The following is a 15,750-nucleotide window of genomic DNA, read 5'->3' on the forward strand; positions in this document are numbered from 1 at the left end:
TTTCATTGTCATTTGTCTCTAGGTATTTTTTGATTTCCTCTTTGATTTCTTCAGTGATCTCTTGGTTATTTAGTAACGTATTGTTTAGCCTCCATGTGTTTGTGTTTTTTACGTTTTTTCCCCTGTAATTGATTTCTAATCTCATAACGTTGTGGTCAGAAAAGTTGCTTGATATGATGTCAATTTTCTTAAATTTACTGAGGCTTGATTTGTGACCCAAGATGTGATCTATCCTAGAGAATGTTCTGTGTGCACTTGCAAAGAAAGTGTAATCTGCTGTTTTGGGATGGAATGTCCTATAAATATCAATTAAATCTATTGGGTCTATTGTATCATTTAAAGTTTGTGTTTCCTTATTAATTTTCTGTCTGGATGATCTGTCTATTGGTGTAAGTGAGGTGTTAAAGTCCCCCACTATGATTGTGTTACTGTCGATTTCCTCTTTTATAGCTGTTAGCAGTTGCCTTATGTATTGAGGTGCTCCTATGTTGGGTGCATATATATTTATAATTGTTATATCTTCTTTTTGGATTGACCCCTTGATCATTATGTAGTGTCCTTCCTTGTCTCTTGTAACATTCTTTATTTTAAAGTCTATTTTATCTGATATGAGTATTGCTACTCCAGCTTTCTTTTGATTTCCATGTGCATGGAATATCTTTTTCCATCCCCTCACTTTCAGTCTGTATGTGTCCCTATGTCTGAAGTGGGTCTCTTGTAGACAGCATATATATGGGTCTTGTTTTTGTATCCATTCAGCAAGCCTGTGTCTTTTGGTTGGAGCATTTAATCCACTCACATTTAAGGTAATTATCGATATGTATGTTCCTATTACCATTTTCTTAATTGTTTAGGGTTTGTTTTTGTAGGTCCTTTTCTTCTCTTGTGTTTCCCACTTAGAGAAGTTCCTTTAGCGTTTGTTGTAGAGCTGGTTTGTTGGTGCTGAATTCTCTTAGCTTTTGCTTGTCTGTAAAGCTTTTGATTTCTCCATCGAATCTGAATGAGATCCTTGCCAGGTAGAGTAATCTTGGTTGTAGGTTCTTCCCTTTCATCACTTTAAATATATCATGCCACTCCCTTCTAGCTTGTAGAGTTTCTGCTGAGAAATCAGCTGTCAACCTTATGGGAGTTCCCTTGTATGTTATTTGTCATTTTTCCCTTGCTGCTTTCAATAATTTTTCTTTGTCTTTAATTTTTGCCAATTTGATTACCATGTGTCTCAGCATGTTTCTCCTTGGGTTTATCCTGTGTGGGACTCTCTGTGCTTCCTGGACTTGGGTGGCTATTTGTTTTCCCATGTTAGGGAAGTTTTTGACTATAATCTCTTCAAATATTTTCTCGGGTCCTTTCTCTCTCTCTTCTCCTTCTGGGACCCCTATAATGCGACTGTTGTTGCATTTAATGTTGTCCCAGACGTCTCTTAGGCTGTCTTCATTTCTTTTCATTCTTTTTTCTTTATTCTGTTCCGCAGCAGTGAATTCCACCATTCTGTCTTCCAGGTCACTTATCCATTCTTCTGCCTCAGTTATTCTGCTATTGATTCCTTCAAGTGTATTTGTCATTTCACTTATCTCTATTGTTTGTTCTTTAATTCTTCTAGATCTTTGTTAAACATTTCTTGCATCTTCTCAGTCTTTGCCTCCATTATCTTTGTTAAACATTTCTTGCATCTTCTCAGTCTTTGCCTCCATTATCTTTGTTAAACATTTCTTGCATCTTCTCAGTCTTTGCCTCCATTATCTTTGTTAAACATTTCTTGCATCTTCTCAGTCTTTGCCTCCATTCTTTTTCCGATGTCCCGGATCATCTTCACTATCATTTTGAATTCTTTTTGTGGAAGGTTGCCTATCTCCACTTCATTTAGTTGTTTTTCTGGGGCTTTATCTTGTTCCTTCAACGGGTACGTAGCCCTCTGCCTTTTCATCTTGTCTATCTTTCTGTGAGTGTGGTTTTTGTAGAAGTGGGTCCTTTAAATACCAGAAAACCAGAGCTGCTCTGGAGCTGCTGGGAGAGCACTGCAGGAGCCTGAAGACCCTGGGGTTTGCAAAGGATCTTGCTGTTACCTTGTTTTACTTGTTCATCACTCTTGGAGATGTTTGCCTTATTACAGTAAGTTTATCTCTTGGTTTATGACAGTTAGCCACTTTTAAGACTATTTCCAATTTGGGGGGAGGACTCCGTTGGTCTGGTAATATCGAGCCAACTGGTGAATACGGCTCTCAATCAGAATCAGACGGAATTTAACATCTTTGTCCTTTCTGTTTCTCTCAAGATGCTTTTGAACAGCAACAGCTTCTTAATTAAATGATAGAGATCCTCAGGAAGATCAGGAGCAAGTCCTTTGGACTTAAGAATTCTCTAGATTTTATTGCCTGTCACAAAACGTACTTGTGCAACACCATGTGAGTCTCTCAGGATCACACCGATTTGCGAGGGGGTCAGGCCCTTCTTGGCCAGTTTCTATATCTGCTCCTTCACATCGTCAGACGTCAGCTTCAGCCAGGTGGGGACACTGTGGTGGTAGGGCAGAGCCGACTGGGACAGGCCCTTCCCGGGAGCATGCATGCGACCAAGTTTATAGTTTTTAAACTTTCCCAGGACTCAATTAATATCACTTAAGAAAATTTTTGTGGGACCACTGAAGTCTTGGGGCTGCTGCATTTAATACTCAGCCGAACCCTGGAAACCCAATCTGTAGCCAAACATTTGGCTTTGGTTTAGAGGCAGAAGTCAAAAAGGGGAATTGATATGCAGGTGTGGTACAAAGCTGGTCTTAAAAATACAGATGTTATTACCTCTGGGCCCTAGGGACCTGGAACAAAATGCAGTGAGCCACCCCCAGAGGTGAAACAATGGCCATAAAATGGTTTCTCGGTTCATGAGTTTTGCTGAGCTGTCTCTTTGCAACATTTAGTAACTATTTAATAACAGTAACAGCTCTTTGAGCTAAATTGCTAACATTTGGGGAGCAAGGTTATGTAAAACAAAATTGAATTATGAAAACAATTTTCCAGTTAGCTCTGGCATTTCTTTATTTCTGTTTATCTTTGTCCTCAAAGGAGCCATTTACCAGTTCCTACCCGGCAGGCATGAGCTGATGTCCACAGACCCCAAACAATCAGCACACACCTCTGAACAACAAGCGTTCTTATTTTCCATCTCTGGTTGTAGCCCAAAGCTTGGGAGTACATTCAGTCATGGAAAGCTCTAAAACCAAGGAAGTACCCAAAGTAGTCTTTTGAAGAAAATTATGATGCCTATTTAACCTCACTTAAATTTTCATAAGACTCTCTTAGCCTAGTACTGTTGGAGGTTGTCTTACTTAGATGTAGAAACGGTGTGTATTGATACCTGAAACTTAAAAACAGGGCACTTCCTAGTAAAACTGAAAGCGCGCACACCATAAAAGCAAGCAATTCCACTTCTAGGTATATACTTCAGGGCAACTCTTCCACATGTGCCCTCTTAACAGCAGTTAAAATGAATAAACCAGATGCACATGTGTCCACATGGCTAGCTCTCAAGAACACAGAGTGAAGAAAACAAATTACTAAAGATACATTACCATTATGCAAATATTTGAATTAAAAACACAAAACAGACACTATAAGAGCATGGATGTACCCCAGCTTCAGAGACTGCCTCTGGGGAGAGGATGGAAGTAGGCAGGGATACCAAAGCCTCCTCAACATGATCAGTAATGTTGTGTTTCCCTAAGAAAGAAAATATCTAAAGCAAATTTAACAAAAAATTAATTTACTGAGTACTTGGTATTATTTTCTATGCCTTTCTGCATCTTTACACATTTTTTTGATTTTTTTTTTAATTGAATGAACAATTCTTTACATCCTATAGTGATTTACAGTTTTCAAAGGTTTCACACATGCATCTTTATACATTTTACAAATTAAACATAAAGCCCAAACCAGGATTTAAACAAAAAGAGTGGATGCACTATCTAGCACCCAGGAGGGTTTCTCTCCAAACCCAGCAAAGCAAGGATAGTTGGCATCTGGTAAAACAAGCTGAGGACCCAATCTTCTGGAAGACAGAAGTACCGGCAAGTTGTGTTCAAACTAATTCATTCTTTCTCTTTCATCAGCCTGCTCTTAAGACTCCATAAAAGCTTGTTGTTTAATGACTTAACTTCCTGGTCACATTCTTCTTGCCTGGCACAAATTTTTAATCCCACCTGGTGATACTATAAATCGAAATTTCCATTGCTGCTATTCATTCTATTCCTTTGTGGCTCAAGTTCCTCTTCTCTCTGTTCATTATATTCAAATGCATACACCCAAACAGGACCTATAGGTGGATGGCACAGCTTTCTCTCTATTCCACATAGAACTTTATTTAATAAATGGAAATAAATATCTACAGGTGGAGGGAGGTCTGATTGACAGTAGCAATTCATTTTTCCAACTAATTCAGGTAACACCTGATAGGAAATCCTGACCAAGGTTTGAAGTTCTTTCAATGTTACTTAATATCACTTCTGTTCAGCCAGTATCTAGTCAACATCTTCTCTGTCAAGGGTGACCAGCCTATAAGACTGGAATTACGTGCAGCTCTTTAGAAAATCATCTGCAGTCCCAGAAGGCAGTTTGAAGAAAAATATACAATGCGCTATCCGTTGCATTGATGCTGTGATTAAAGGCCTTTGAGAGTCCTGAGAGGGAGGCATGGAGGAACCAGTGCAGTGTTTGGGATCAGACAAGTGGAGCTCTGGATGGCAGCTCTGCCATGATACCCCTGGTGAGCCCTTGGAAAAGTTACTTAACATCTCTGATCTTCTATTTTCTCATCCAAAACATGAGGTTAGTAAGACCTACCTTCTGGGATGGCTAAGAACTGAGTGAGGACTTCCCTGGTGGCGCGGTGTTTAAGAATCCACCTGCCAATGCAAGGGACACGGGTTCGAGCCCTGGTCTGGGAGGATCCCACATGCCATGGAGCAGCAAAGCCCGTGCGCCACAACTACTGAGCCTGTGTTCTAGAGTCCACAAGCCACAACTATTGAGCCTGCGTGCCACAACTACTGAAGCCCGCACGCCTAGAGTCTGTGCTCTGCAGCAAGAGAAGCCACCGCAATGAGAAGCCCGTGCACCACAACAAAGAGTAGCCCCTGCTCACCGCAACTAGAGAAAGCCCACGTGCAGCAATGAAGACCCAATGCAGCCCCAAACAATTAAATAAATAAATAAATAAAAAAGAACTGAGTGAGATAAGTAATGTACAATGCTTCATACAGTGCCTGACATATTGTAGGTATTTGAAAGCATAGTTGTAGCTTCCTCTTCCTTATTCCTGATGCAAGACACAGGGAGAGACATGTAAATGCTGCACATTACCTATGAAGATATGATTTGCATGTAACGCATCAACATGGAAAAAATATTGGTCCAGCTTTGGTCAGATTGGCATAGCAAGGTCTTGCCTAGGGGATTGTAACCATCCATATGCCCTTTACCAAACAGAGGTCATCTTCTCGCAAGATAATTTGTCATCAGGAGGGCATCAGGATTAGCTCACTGTGAAGCAACCCTACTGATAATTGTGGTATCAAATAACACAATTAGATTTTTGAATTCTGTGTATAACCTTGCATAAGCTTGAAGTGAAACCTTGGGTGGATAAAGGTGATGTAAATGAATGTTGCACAAACTGTGTTTGTGATACTTTTTGTAGTACTTTAGGAAACATTACACGTTCTCAGAAGCTCTTGATATCGCTCTAATTAGGAGGGAAAATGCTGTTAATGAGAACAGTCATAAATTTTTAGCATATAATTACAAGAGCAGCCTATGGATATAATCACTTAAATAACTTTGTGGTGATTTGTGCCACTGCATTTTATTTTAAAAAATTTTATTAAAGTAAATGCATTTTTCTAAAAAAAATTTAAAATGGCTGTGTATATATCCCATGTCATCCCTCCAGCCTGGACTCACTGCCCTAGTGACCACTGTTACTGGGGTGAGGGTTGAAAAGGTTAACAACCAGCAGGTCAGTTTCAGGCTGGGAGTCCAACCTATTTTCCATTCTCCCCATCAGCTACCCCCCTATTATATCATCTTGAGCAAATAACTTCCTAGCTCTGAATCTCTTGGTCTTTAAAAACGGGGATAAAAAAAAAAACAAAAAAACGGGGATGTAGGATGTGAGATGAAATGATTTCTGGATTCCTTTGCTTCAGAATTCTGCATGTTCATGACCTCTTGTTTTTTGCATGTATGATTGCACACTAAAATGACCATGTGTTTTCAATTGTAAAATGCACATTTTTTTTCACATTTTAACATCCAAAAAATTACAACTGCTGGTAATTTAGATTGCTGTGAAATACAGTGTTAAATACAGGAGAAGTACTGGATAATAAGTACTATTTTATCAAGAGTTTCTACAAGAAGATGGAAAATTACTGTCAAAATACTGAGTGAAAATGAGAATGTACAATTCTTGTAACTTAATGGAGATTTTTAACATAAAAACAACCCAGAAGCTGTAAGGACAATTGTCCCAGGGGAGGGATTGGTTTGGGTGTCCCTGAAGGTCCCTTTCGGCCCAGAGATGCTCTGACACACTAACTTTGTTTCACTTATTTGGTCATTTTGTGCACTCATTAAGTATAGAGCATTTTGGAAAAAATAGAAGATGGTTTATGGGAATGACATAGTAATATTGTATCTATTAAATAATTACATGTAAATTTCCATTGAAGTGTTAAATTACTGATATTCTGATCAGCTGAGTGTTCCTATAGCTGTCACACATTGATTATCTTCAAATAAATATGTTTGGACACTGAAACGGCAGGAAAATAATTTCATATATGTTGATGGCTTCAAAGGTTCTTTGGATCCTTGTAGAAACTCAAGAGTTAATTGCTATGAGCACAGTGCTGTATAACAAAAAATATTTTTTACTTGTGCTCTAGATAAATGGAACTTCCATGTTAATTCTTACCCTAGGAATAGAGGAAATATTACTTTATTATAACTGCTAATGATTTTGGTTGCTGTTGAGCTTATATGCATAAAGGGAAGCGATTATTACTTATGGATGACTTGTTTCTTGATTTACCAAGGCTTCATAATAATTACAATGCATGTTGTCATAGTCAGTCTCACTGTAGCTCTTAGCATGAATTCATGAGAATTGAAGCAATTTTGAACCTGACTATAGCAGGAACAAAGCCCAGAGCTGTGGTGCGGTTGATCTTGGAGGAGCTGCTTAGAAAGTGGTTCCAACGCCAAAATCTGGGATCAGTTATCCAAAGAGCCATATTTGAGGGCTGGGTTTGATTTCTGGGTTTCCCTAATTGACAGTAGAAATCTCAATTTATCACATGTGCCATGAATTTGTTAGTCTGAAGGAATTAATCAAAATCCTGTTTCTGTAAACATTTTTATTGATTCATCATTTCTGAAATCATGCAGTTTATGAGTTGGTCCTATTTTGGGTAATAGCAATTACTTATGAAAGCTGCTAGATAGTTTCTGTCAAGCTTAATTAAACCTTTTCTGCTGGGAGACAGACTTTTTAAAGAGTTTGTGAACTGCCGACTGTTGATACTATGTCCCAAATATTACTCATAAAATGGAATCTCTACCAGTAAAAATAAGTTGGAGGCATCAAACCTCCAAATCTGGAAGCCACTTGACTTCTTTTAGACAAATTCCATATGTCTCATTACCTCATCGTGGCTCAGCATTTGGTCTTGTGTGTTATTTGTGGGTGGGAGTCACTTTTTTTTAAACCTTTTTTTCTTTTTTGAGATGTCCACTCTATTTTTTAGTACTATCCTTTCGTAAATTTTAATGATGTGAAAAGCGCCTAAGGACTGATGGAGACGCTCAGAATAGCAACCTTTGTAGTCTGTCCTGATGACAAGCTTATCAAGGGAGATTTTTTGACTCATTTATGAAATCGGAGGAAAACGTAGAACTTTAAGGCTGCCTTTGACTATACAGTATTAGAAACGTGGGAGGATGCTAGACTCGGGACAGGGGTAGCTATTGACTTAGATAGAGAGGAAGTTTAATTGATGGGGTCCACTTTGATCTGGGCAGGGTTTGGATTGATTTTTTTTAAAAAAAGGGAAAGTAATTCAGACTGATGGTTCAAAGACAATAAAGAAGAGTTTTCTCCATTGGAAAAATGGTTGGATGACTACAGAAGAGCCAGTTTTTAAAGGTCTTGGCAATCAGGAGTCCCTGAAGAATTTTGAGTGGAGAAGTGATATGATGAAAGCAACATTAAAAGAAAATAATTCAGTGTCATTGGATAAAATTGGAGGGAAGGAGTAAGGTGAAGGAAAACTAAGAGGCAGGAAGACCAGTTTCTATTATAACAATCAAGGAGTAAAGTGATGATTAAAGTAATAATAACTAAGGTCACCAGAGTCATGCCAGTGTTATGCCATTCATGACAACAAAGCTACCATTAGTTGAATGCTTATTATGTGCCAGGCATAGTACTAAGTGCTTTACATAGAGTATATCATTTAATCATCATCACAACAACGTTATGAGATAAGTACTGTTATTAATCCCATTTTGTAGATGAAGAAACTGAGATTTAGAAAAGTTAAATGATTTCCCCTAATTGGTAGAGTGAAGATCTCAGCCTAAGTCATCTGACACCTGAACCCATGTTATAAAAGAGAAACGTTAGAAGTATTTGAAAGGTAGAAATGAAAAATAGCCAATGTATATTTTTCTTAGCACTGTACTTGATATTATAGCATCTTAAAGTAGTTAAGACCAAATATTTTATCATAAGAGTTTAAAATCTAACCAAAAAATCAAGTTGTAACATGAACCAAACAGATGTCATAGGTTGGATTCCCCAGGAAATAGACCTTGAGATTTGTGTGCAGAAGGTTTATCAGGGAGAGTGCTTGGGAACAATATCCCACGAAAGGTGAGGGATGCAGGAACGGGCAGATGCAACAGAGGCCTCAACTGATCTTATAGGGAGTTCTGGAGCTGGAATGGCCCTTCAGAGTTGTCCCAATAAAGGCAAGGAGGCCAGGCCTTTGTACCCCTCCATCAAGCAATCAGTGGATGCTGGCTGCCCCCAGGAAGGGAGGGTAACCTTTGAACAAAGCAGCTTCCTTCTCCTGAAGACAGGTCCTGGGGAGGGACTCAGCTGTGTCCTCAGTCCTGAAGGGAATCGGGACAACATACTACAGCATCCACTACAACAAAATATAAGAACATACTTGTATTTTTAAAACTATCTACTCTTTAATATAAACACCTTAAGTCACAATTGGGGGGAATACTTTCCTTTCAAAGTACTATTTTGGTGGGGAGGAGACACCCAACAAATCTATCAGTGCATTTCTTTGCTATAGAGTGGTACCTTTAGTTCCTGATGAAAATAATCAATATGGAAGGCATTTGGTGTGTGGCTTAACTGAAACACTGTGTTTTGGACCCATTTGGTGTTAATGTGTAAATCCAATACTGTTTTCACACCTGCCCTCTTTTTTTTTAAAGGAATTCCTTTTTTTTTTTTTTTAATTATTATTTATTTATTTATTTTTAGCTGTGTTGGGTCCGTTTCTGTGCAAGGGCTTTCTCTAGTTGTGGCGAGCGGGGGCCACTCTTCATCGCGGTGCGCGGACCTCTCACTATCGCGGCCTTTCTTGTTGCGGAGCACAGGCTCCAGACGCGCAGGCTCAGTAGTTGTGGCTCACGGGCCCAGGTGCTCCGCGGCATGTGGGATCTTCCCAGACCAGGGCTCGAACCCGTGTCCCCTGCATTGGTAGGCAGACTCTCAACCACTGCGCCACCAGGGAAGCCCTGCCCTCTTTTTATGATGCCTTTTTCAAGTGGAAGTCTAGTATGGATTTCTTGCTTCAGACTAAAGAAAGGGCATGAACTGTCATCACTGGCCGGGAATCCAAATCATATGGTGTCATGAAGTCATCCTTCACGTCCATCAAAAAGACCCTGCCAGGCTTGCCTGCAGAGAGGAGCTGTGTGAATAATGTCTTGGGCCAAAGTCACCCAGGGGACACTCCATTATACCACAGCTGATCTTGACAAATATTAGGCACAAACACACAAAATACATACATACCTGGACTTCACCTCCCAGAGAATCTGATTCCTGGTGGCTGGAGTGGGATCCAGGAATACTTATTTTGTAACAGCCTCTAAGATTCACCAGAGTTCAAGAACCCCTTTCCAGTGAGCCAGTGGAGGCCTTTGATAAATCAGTCTATTCTATGGGAGTCTTTGAGGATGATGTCACCAACTGGATATGTTGGGGCTCTTCAAAAGGCTGAATCTCAGAAAGAAAGATCTTCTTAGAGGAAATGGGGAGTACCATCTAGAAGAAAGAAAGAAGTTGAAAAACTCTGCACTCAAAAGAGCAAGAGAACACAGGACAGAATTGGGAACTAGAAAGGAGGGATAGGGATTATGAAAAATCTCTAAGATTCATAGATCTTTTTTAAGTTCCTCCTGTTTATTTTTATTATCTTATCCATTGCTCTTAAATGAAGATGATCCTTGTGTTTATCTTGAGGGATAGCAGATAAGCGGGAGCATATAAGCAGGGATCTGTCTTTTATTTATTCACGCAATAAACCTTAGTTGAGCAGTTACTATATTCCAAGCACTGTGCAAATGTCAGCAGTGCAAAGACAGGAAGATTCAACCTCTGCCTTCAGGAGCTCACAGCCTGAGGGAGCAGGCTGAGACTGACAGATAATAGATCACAAACACAGAGAGGCACAGGAACTGGGAGAGCACAAACAGGTGGTCCCTAAGCCCTCCCCCTGAGAGTCAGGGAGAACTCCCTGGAGGAGGTCTAGAGGACTCTGCAGGATTGGAAATGCGTAAGTCAAATGTGGTTTTTCCATCCATAATTGTGTCACATATTTCCACCTACTTAGATCTTCTTTTTTATCCTTTAAGAGGATTTTTATACATTTTCCATAAAGATCTTTTATTTGTCTTTGAACTTAATTCCTAAATAATTCATCATCTTTGATGCTATTGTGAAGAGTATGTTATTTTATATTCTTTTTTTGGTGGTTCATTGTTGGTTGTAGAGAAGTACAATTGACCTTGACATAGTATCTTGTATCGTGCAACCTCACAGTACCCTGTGACTAATTCTAAGAGTGTTTGGATTTTCTTGGGTTTTCTATGTAGATAAACATACCATCTGCAGACAAAGGCAGTCTTGTCTCATCTTTTCCAGTCTTTATATTTCTTATTTCCTTTCTCTGTGTTACTGCGCTGGCCAGGACATCCATAAGGAAAGAGCAGCAGTAATTTGGGCATCTCTGTCTTCTCCCAGACCCTAAAAGGAATATGTCTTACTTTTCTCCTTTGAGAGTGATGTTTTCTGCGGGTAGGTTTTGGTAGATTACCATTTTCAGGTTTAGGAAGCACCCTTCTACTTCTAAGTTTTTCTAGGAATGCTTTATCTTAAATACGAATTGGACTTTAACAAATGCTTTATTTAAATAGCATCTTTTGAGATGCCCATATGATTTTTATTCTTTAGTACCAATGATGGAATGAATTACATTGATATATTTATCAGATTGTACCATCCTTACATTCTGAGATAAAATCACTTGAATATAATTATTACCATTTTAATACACTACTGGATTACATTAGCTAACATTTGATTCAAGATTGTGGCATGTTAAAGTAGGGAACATTGGCTTATTGTTTTCTTTTCTTTCACTGTTCTTATCCAGCTTTGGAATCAAAGCTATTCTAATGTCATTAAATAAAATGGGAAGCTTTCCTTCTTTTTCTGTACTCAGGAACAACTTGTAAAGTGGGGATTATCTGTTTCTGGAACATCTGATAGAACTTACAAAATCATCTAGGCCCAGTGCTCCGGGGGAGGAAGGTGAAGTATAAGAAGATTCTTTATTACTATATCAATGACCATGAGGGCTGGCGGACGTGAAGGAGCCCCCGTGGGTCCCAGGACCAACCATCGCCAGTCACAGCAGGCTGGCTATCCTGGGAACCAGAGGAACCAAACTCCTGTGAGCTGAGGCTGCAATCGACATATCTCGAATGAGGAACGTGTACAGAAAGGCTGCTTGAGCAGCTGCCTACAAGATGGATTTTTTTGGGGATGGGGACAGGGCACATAAATAAACAAAGAGAAACTTCCAGGGAGGCTGATGCAACGGTCTAGGTGTGGGATGTGGGGTGGCGTGGTGCCCGGATGAGGAAAAGGCAAGTCTATGAATATCACAAAGGAGTAACTGGGGAGCCCTGAGCGTCTTCTTATGGATCATATGCTCTAGAGCTGAGCTTCTCAAACTCTCCTCACACACAAGAAATGATGGTACAACGAGGGAGGTGATAAGAGTTAAGAAGAAGTGAAAACATGGACATGCGATGGGAGGATGCTTTCACTTAGATCAGGGAGGGTGACAATAGCGTGTCCTGAACGACAGGTGTCATCCCTTGAGGACTATGGAGGGAGCACAGAGGCAGAGGGACATCCGGGGAAGGCCTTCAGGTCCCTCGCACCCTCTGTCTTGAAGCAGGACCTGTAACACTTCCAGCTCGTTCAACAGTGCTTGATGTGACGTGTTCAGGTCTCCTCGCCTGTCTGGCCGCTCTCCCTGGATGAGGCCCCGTTTGTCACAGTTCCCGCTGAGACAGGGCCCAGAGATCTGAAGCCAGTTGTCCAGCTGCAGGCTGACTGGGCAGAGAGAGCTGGTTTAGGACACTTCTATTCATGCAGATGGAGCCTCCATTAGTTTTCTGGCAGTTCCACAACATTGTTTATTCATATTGAGCCAACCTGGTGACAGACTGGACATAGAGGCTGACAGAGCAAGAAAAGTCAGGGTATTTCAGGGGTTTGGGCCAGGAAAACTGTAAGTTAGACACGTAACCCAACCCCATGATAACTGTTTTGGTTTAGGCTCACTCCACCGGATTATAAAAGTGACTTGTTTATCTTTCCATCTCAAGTGCCTAGAACAGTCTCCAGGTCTCTGTGGGCACCCCATAAATATTAGTTGAACCACCGGATGATTAACCCTATTTCCCTCACTGCCAGCCCCATTCTTGTTTCCCAGGGAAGCCTGTCTGATGCCTCAGTAGGACAAGCAGTGGCTGTGAGTCAAAGTAGAGACATCCCAAATGTGCATGGACATCAGGCGACATCTCTTTTTCTCAGTTTTCTCATCTGAGAAATATAGTCATCAAATTCATTTATAATCAAGGACATCAGGATCATCTATACTCTCAATACAGGCAGATCTCGTTTTATTGCACTTTGCTTTATTTTGCTTTGCAGATATTGCTTGTTTGTTTGTTTATTTATTTTACAAATTGAAGGTTGTGCCAACCCTGTGTTGTCAGGTGATGATTTGCATTTTTTTACCAATCACGTATTTTTTTTAAAAACATAATGCTATTGCACACTTAATAGACTACAGTACAGTGTAAATGTAACTTTTATATGCACTGGGAAACCAAACAATTAGTGTGACTCGCTTTATTGTGATATTTACTTTATTTCCGTGGTTGTGAACTAATCCCACTATATCTCCAAGGTATGCCCACAGAGACCTGAAGACTGTTCTAGGCACTTGAGATGGAAAGATAAACAAGTCACTTTTATAATCCGGTGGAGTGAGCCTAAACCAAAACAGTTATCATGGGGTTGGGTTACGTGTCTAACTTACAGTTTTCCTGGCCCAAACCCCTGAAATACCCTGACTTTTCTCGCTCTGTCAGCCTCTATGTCCAGTCTGTCACCAGGTTGGCTCGATATGAATAAACAATGTTGTGGAACTGCCAGAAAACTAATGGAGGCTCCATCTGCATGAATAGAAGTGTCCTAAACCAGCTCTCTCTGCCCAGTCAGCCTGCAGCTGGACAACTGGCTTCAGATCTCTGAGCCCTGTCTCAGCGGGAACTGTGACAAACGGGGCCTCATCCAGGGAGAGCGGCCAGACAGGCGAGGAGACCTGAACACATCACATCAAGCACTGTTGAATGAGCTGGAAGTGTTACAGGTCCTGCTTCGAGACAGAGGGTGCGAGGGACCTGAAGGCCTTCCCCGGATGTCCCTCTGCCTCTGTGCTCCCTCCATAGTCCTCAAGGGATGACACCTGTCGTTCAGGACACGCTATTGTCACCCTCCCTGATCTAAGTGAAAGCATCCTCCCCATCGCATGTCCCCAGCACTCCCCATCACATGTTCATGTTTTCACTTCTTCTTAACTCTTATCACCTCCCTCGTTGTACCATCATTTCCTGTGTGTGAGGACAGTTTGAGAAGCTCAGCTCTAGAGCATATGATCCATAAGAAGATGCTCAGGGCCTCCCAGTTACTCCTTTGTGATATTCATAGACTTGCCTTTTCCTCATCCGGGCACCACGCCACCTCACATCCCACGCCTAGACTGTTGCATCAGCCTCCCTGGAAGTTTCTCTTTGTTTATTTATGTGCCCTGTCCCCATCCCCAAAAAAATCCATCCTGTAGGCAGCTGCTCAAGCAGCCTTTCTGTACACGTTCCTCATTCGAGATATGTCGATTGCAGCCCCAGCTCACAGGAGTTTGGTTCCTCTGGTTCCCAGGATAGCCAGCCCGCTGTGACTGGCGATGGTTGGTTCTGGGACCCACGGGGGCTCCTTCACGTCCGCCAGCCTTCATGGTCATGCCCGCTGTGTGCTCCGAGAGGGGCCTTCATCCCTCTTAGCCGGCTTTCCTTCTTCTGCCTCAAGTTGAAATCGCTCAATAAAAAGGGAAACAGTTTCCAAGCATCAAGCTTATGTCCATGTAAGCTGGCTCTCGAGCACTTTCTTTTTTTTCTTAAAAGTTGTTCCTATCTCACCACGTTCTAAAATTCCCCCAATAAAAAAGAAAACAAACAGACAAAAAAAAAAAAAAAGCAAAACCCTCCTTTAATCAATGCTTGCTTAACTAGTGCTTCAGACAAGCACTTCTTAGGGGAATGGATGACCACATGGATTTTCCAGGGAGGGGCGGGGAGATGTGAAATTGGCACAGAGCTCTGTTCTGTCTCCTTTGATCTTTAATTCGAGCCATTCCAGGCAGAGCTCGGTCCACTCTGAAAACACACTTTGTGATTACAAAATGGGCGGTACCTCAGCCAAAACATTTGTTTATATTTTACCCCCAATTTCAGTGTTCTTGTCATGCTTTCCTTGAGAATTTTCTTCCTGTAATTAAAGAGGTGTGAGCGCTCTGAGCATGACTGTGAATAGGATACAAAGTGCAGTTTCCTCCCCTGAAGACAGAGCAGGGTTTCTCCCCACCTTCTCAGGCACAACGTCCATAAGGATATGGCAGAAACAACCTTCGCTGTAACGTTTCCAGAACGGTAATAACAGGCAGGCTGTCCAGGAAAGAAGGAGCCTCTCACAAAGACTGAGTCCTTCCAAATAGGGCCTCTCACAGCCCCCGGGGGAGCCCCTCACAGGTGCAAGGGTGTTTGAATGCACCAGTGTGTGTCTCTAGTTCCGTTAGAGAGGGGTTTCTCAACAGTGGCACTATTCACATTTTGGACCAATAATTATGGCTGTGGGGCTGTCCTGTGCACTGTAGAATGTCTAGCAGCATGCCTGGCCTCTACCCACCAGGTGTCAGTAGCACATTCCCCCTGCCTCCACCGATCGTACAATCAAAAATGTCTCCAGACATTTCTAAATGTTCCCTGAGGAAAGAAAAATCCTCCCCCCAACCCCCATTTCAGAACTGCTGCTTTG

General features: G+C 41.2%; 1 protein-coding gene, 1 long non-coding RNA gene and 1 pseudogene across 3 annotated transcripts in view; 1 reads left to right on the plus strand and 2 right to left on the minus strand.

Annotated features, from left to right (window-relative positions):
* THSD4 (thrombospondin type 1 domain containing 4) overlaps window positions 1-15,750 on the plus strand; it is a 576,458-nt gene that overhangs the window by 442,585 nt on the left and 118,123 nt on the right. The window lies entirely within an intron of this gene.
* LOC309651620 overlaps window positions 1-15,750 on the minus strand; it is a 455,214-nt gene that overhangs the window by 355,684 nt on the left and 83,780 nt on the right. The window lies entirely within an intron of this gene.
* On the minus strand, window positions 1,716-2,599 carry LOC309655090 (small ribosomal subunit protein uS15 pseudogene; annotated as a pseudogene). The gene has a single exon. The product of its transcript is annotated as a small ribosomal subunit protein uS15 pseudogene (transcript).

The sequence above is a fragment of the Balaenoptera physalus genome (genome assembly GCF_965194825.1).
Source record: "Balaenoptera physalus genome assembly, chromosome: 2".
NCBI lineage: Eukaryota > Metazoa > Chordata > Mammalia > Artiodactyla > Balaenopteridae > Balaenoptera > Balaenoptera physalus.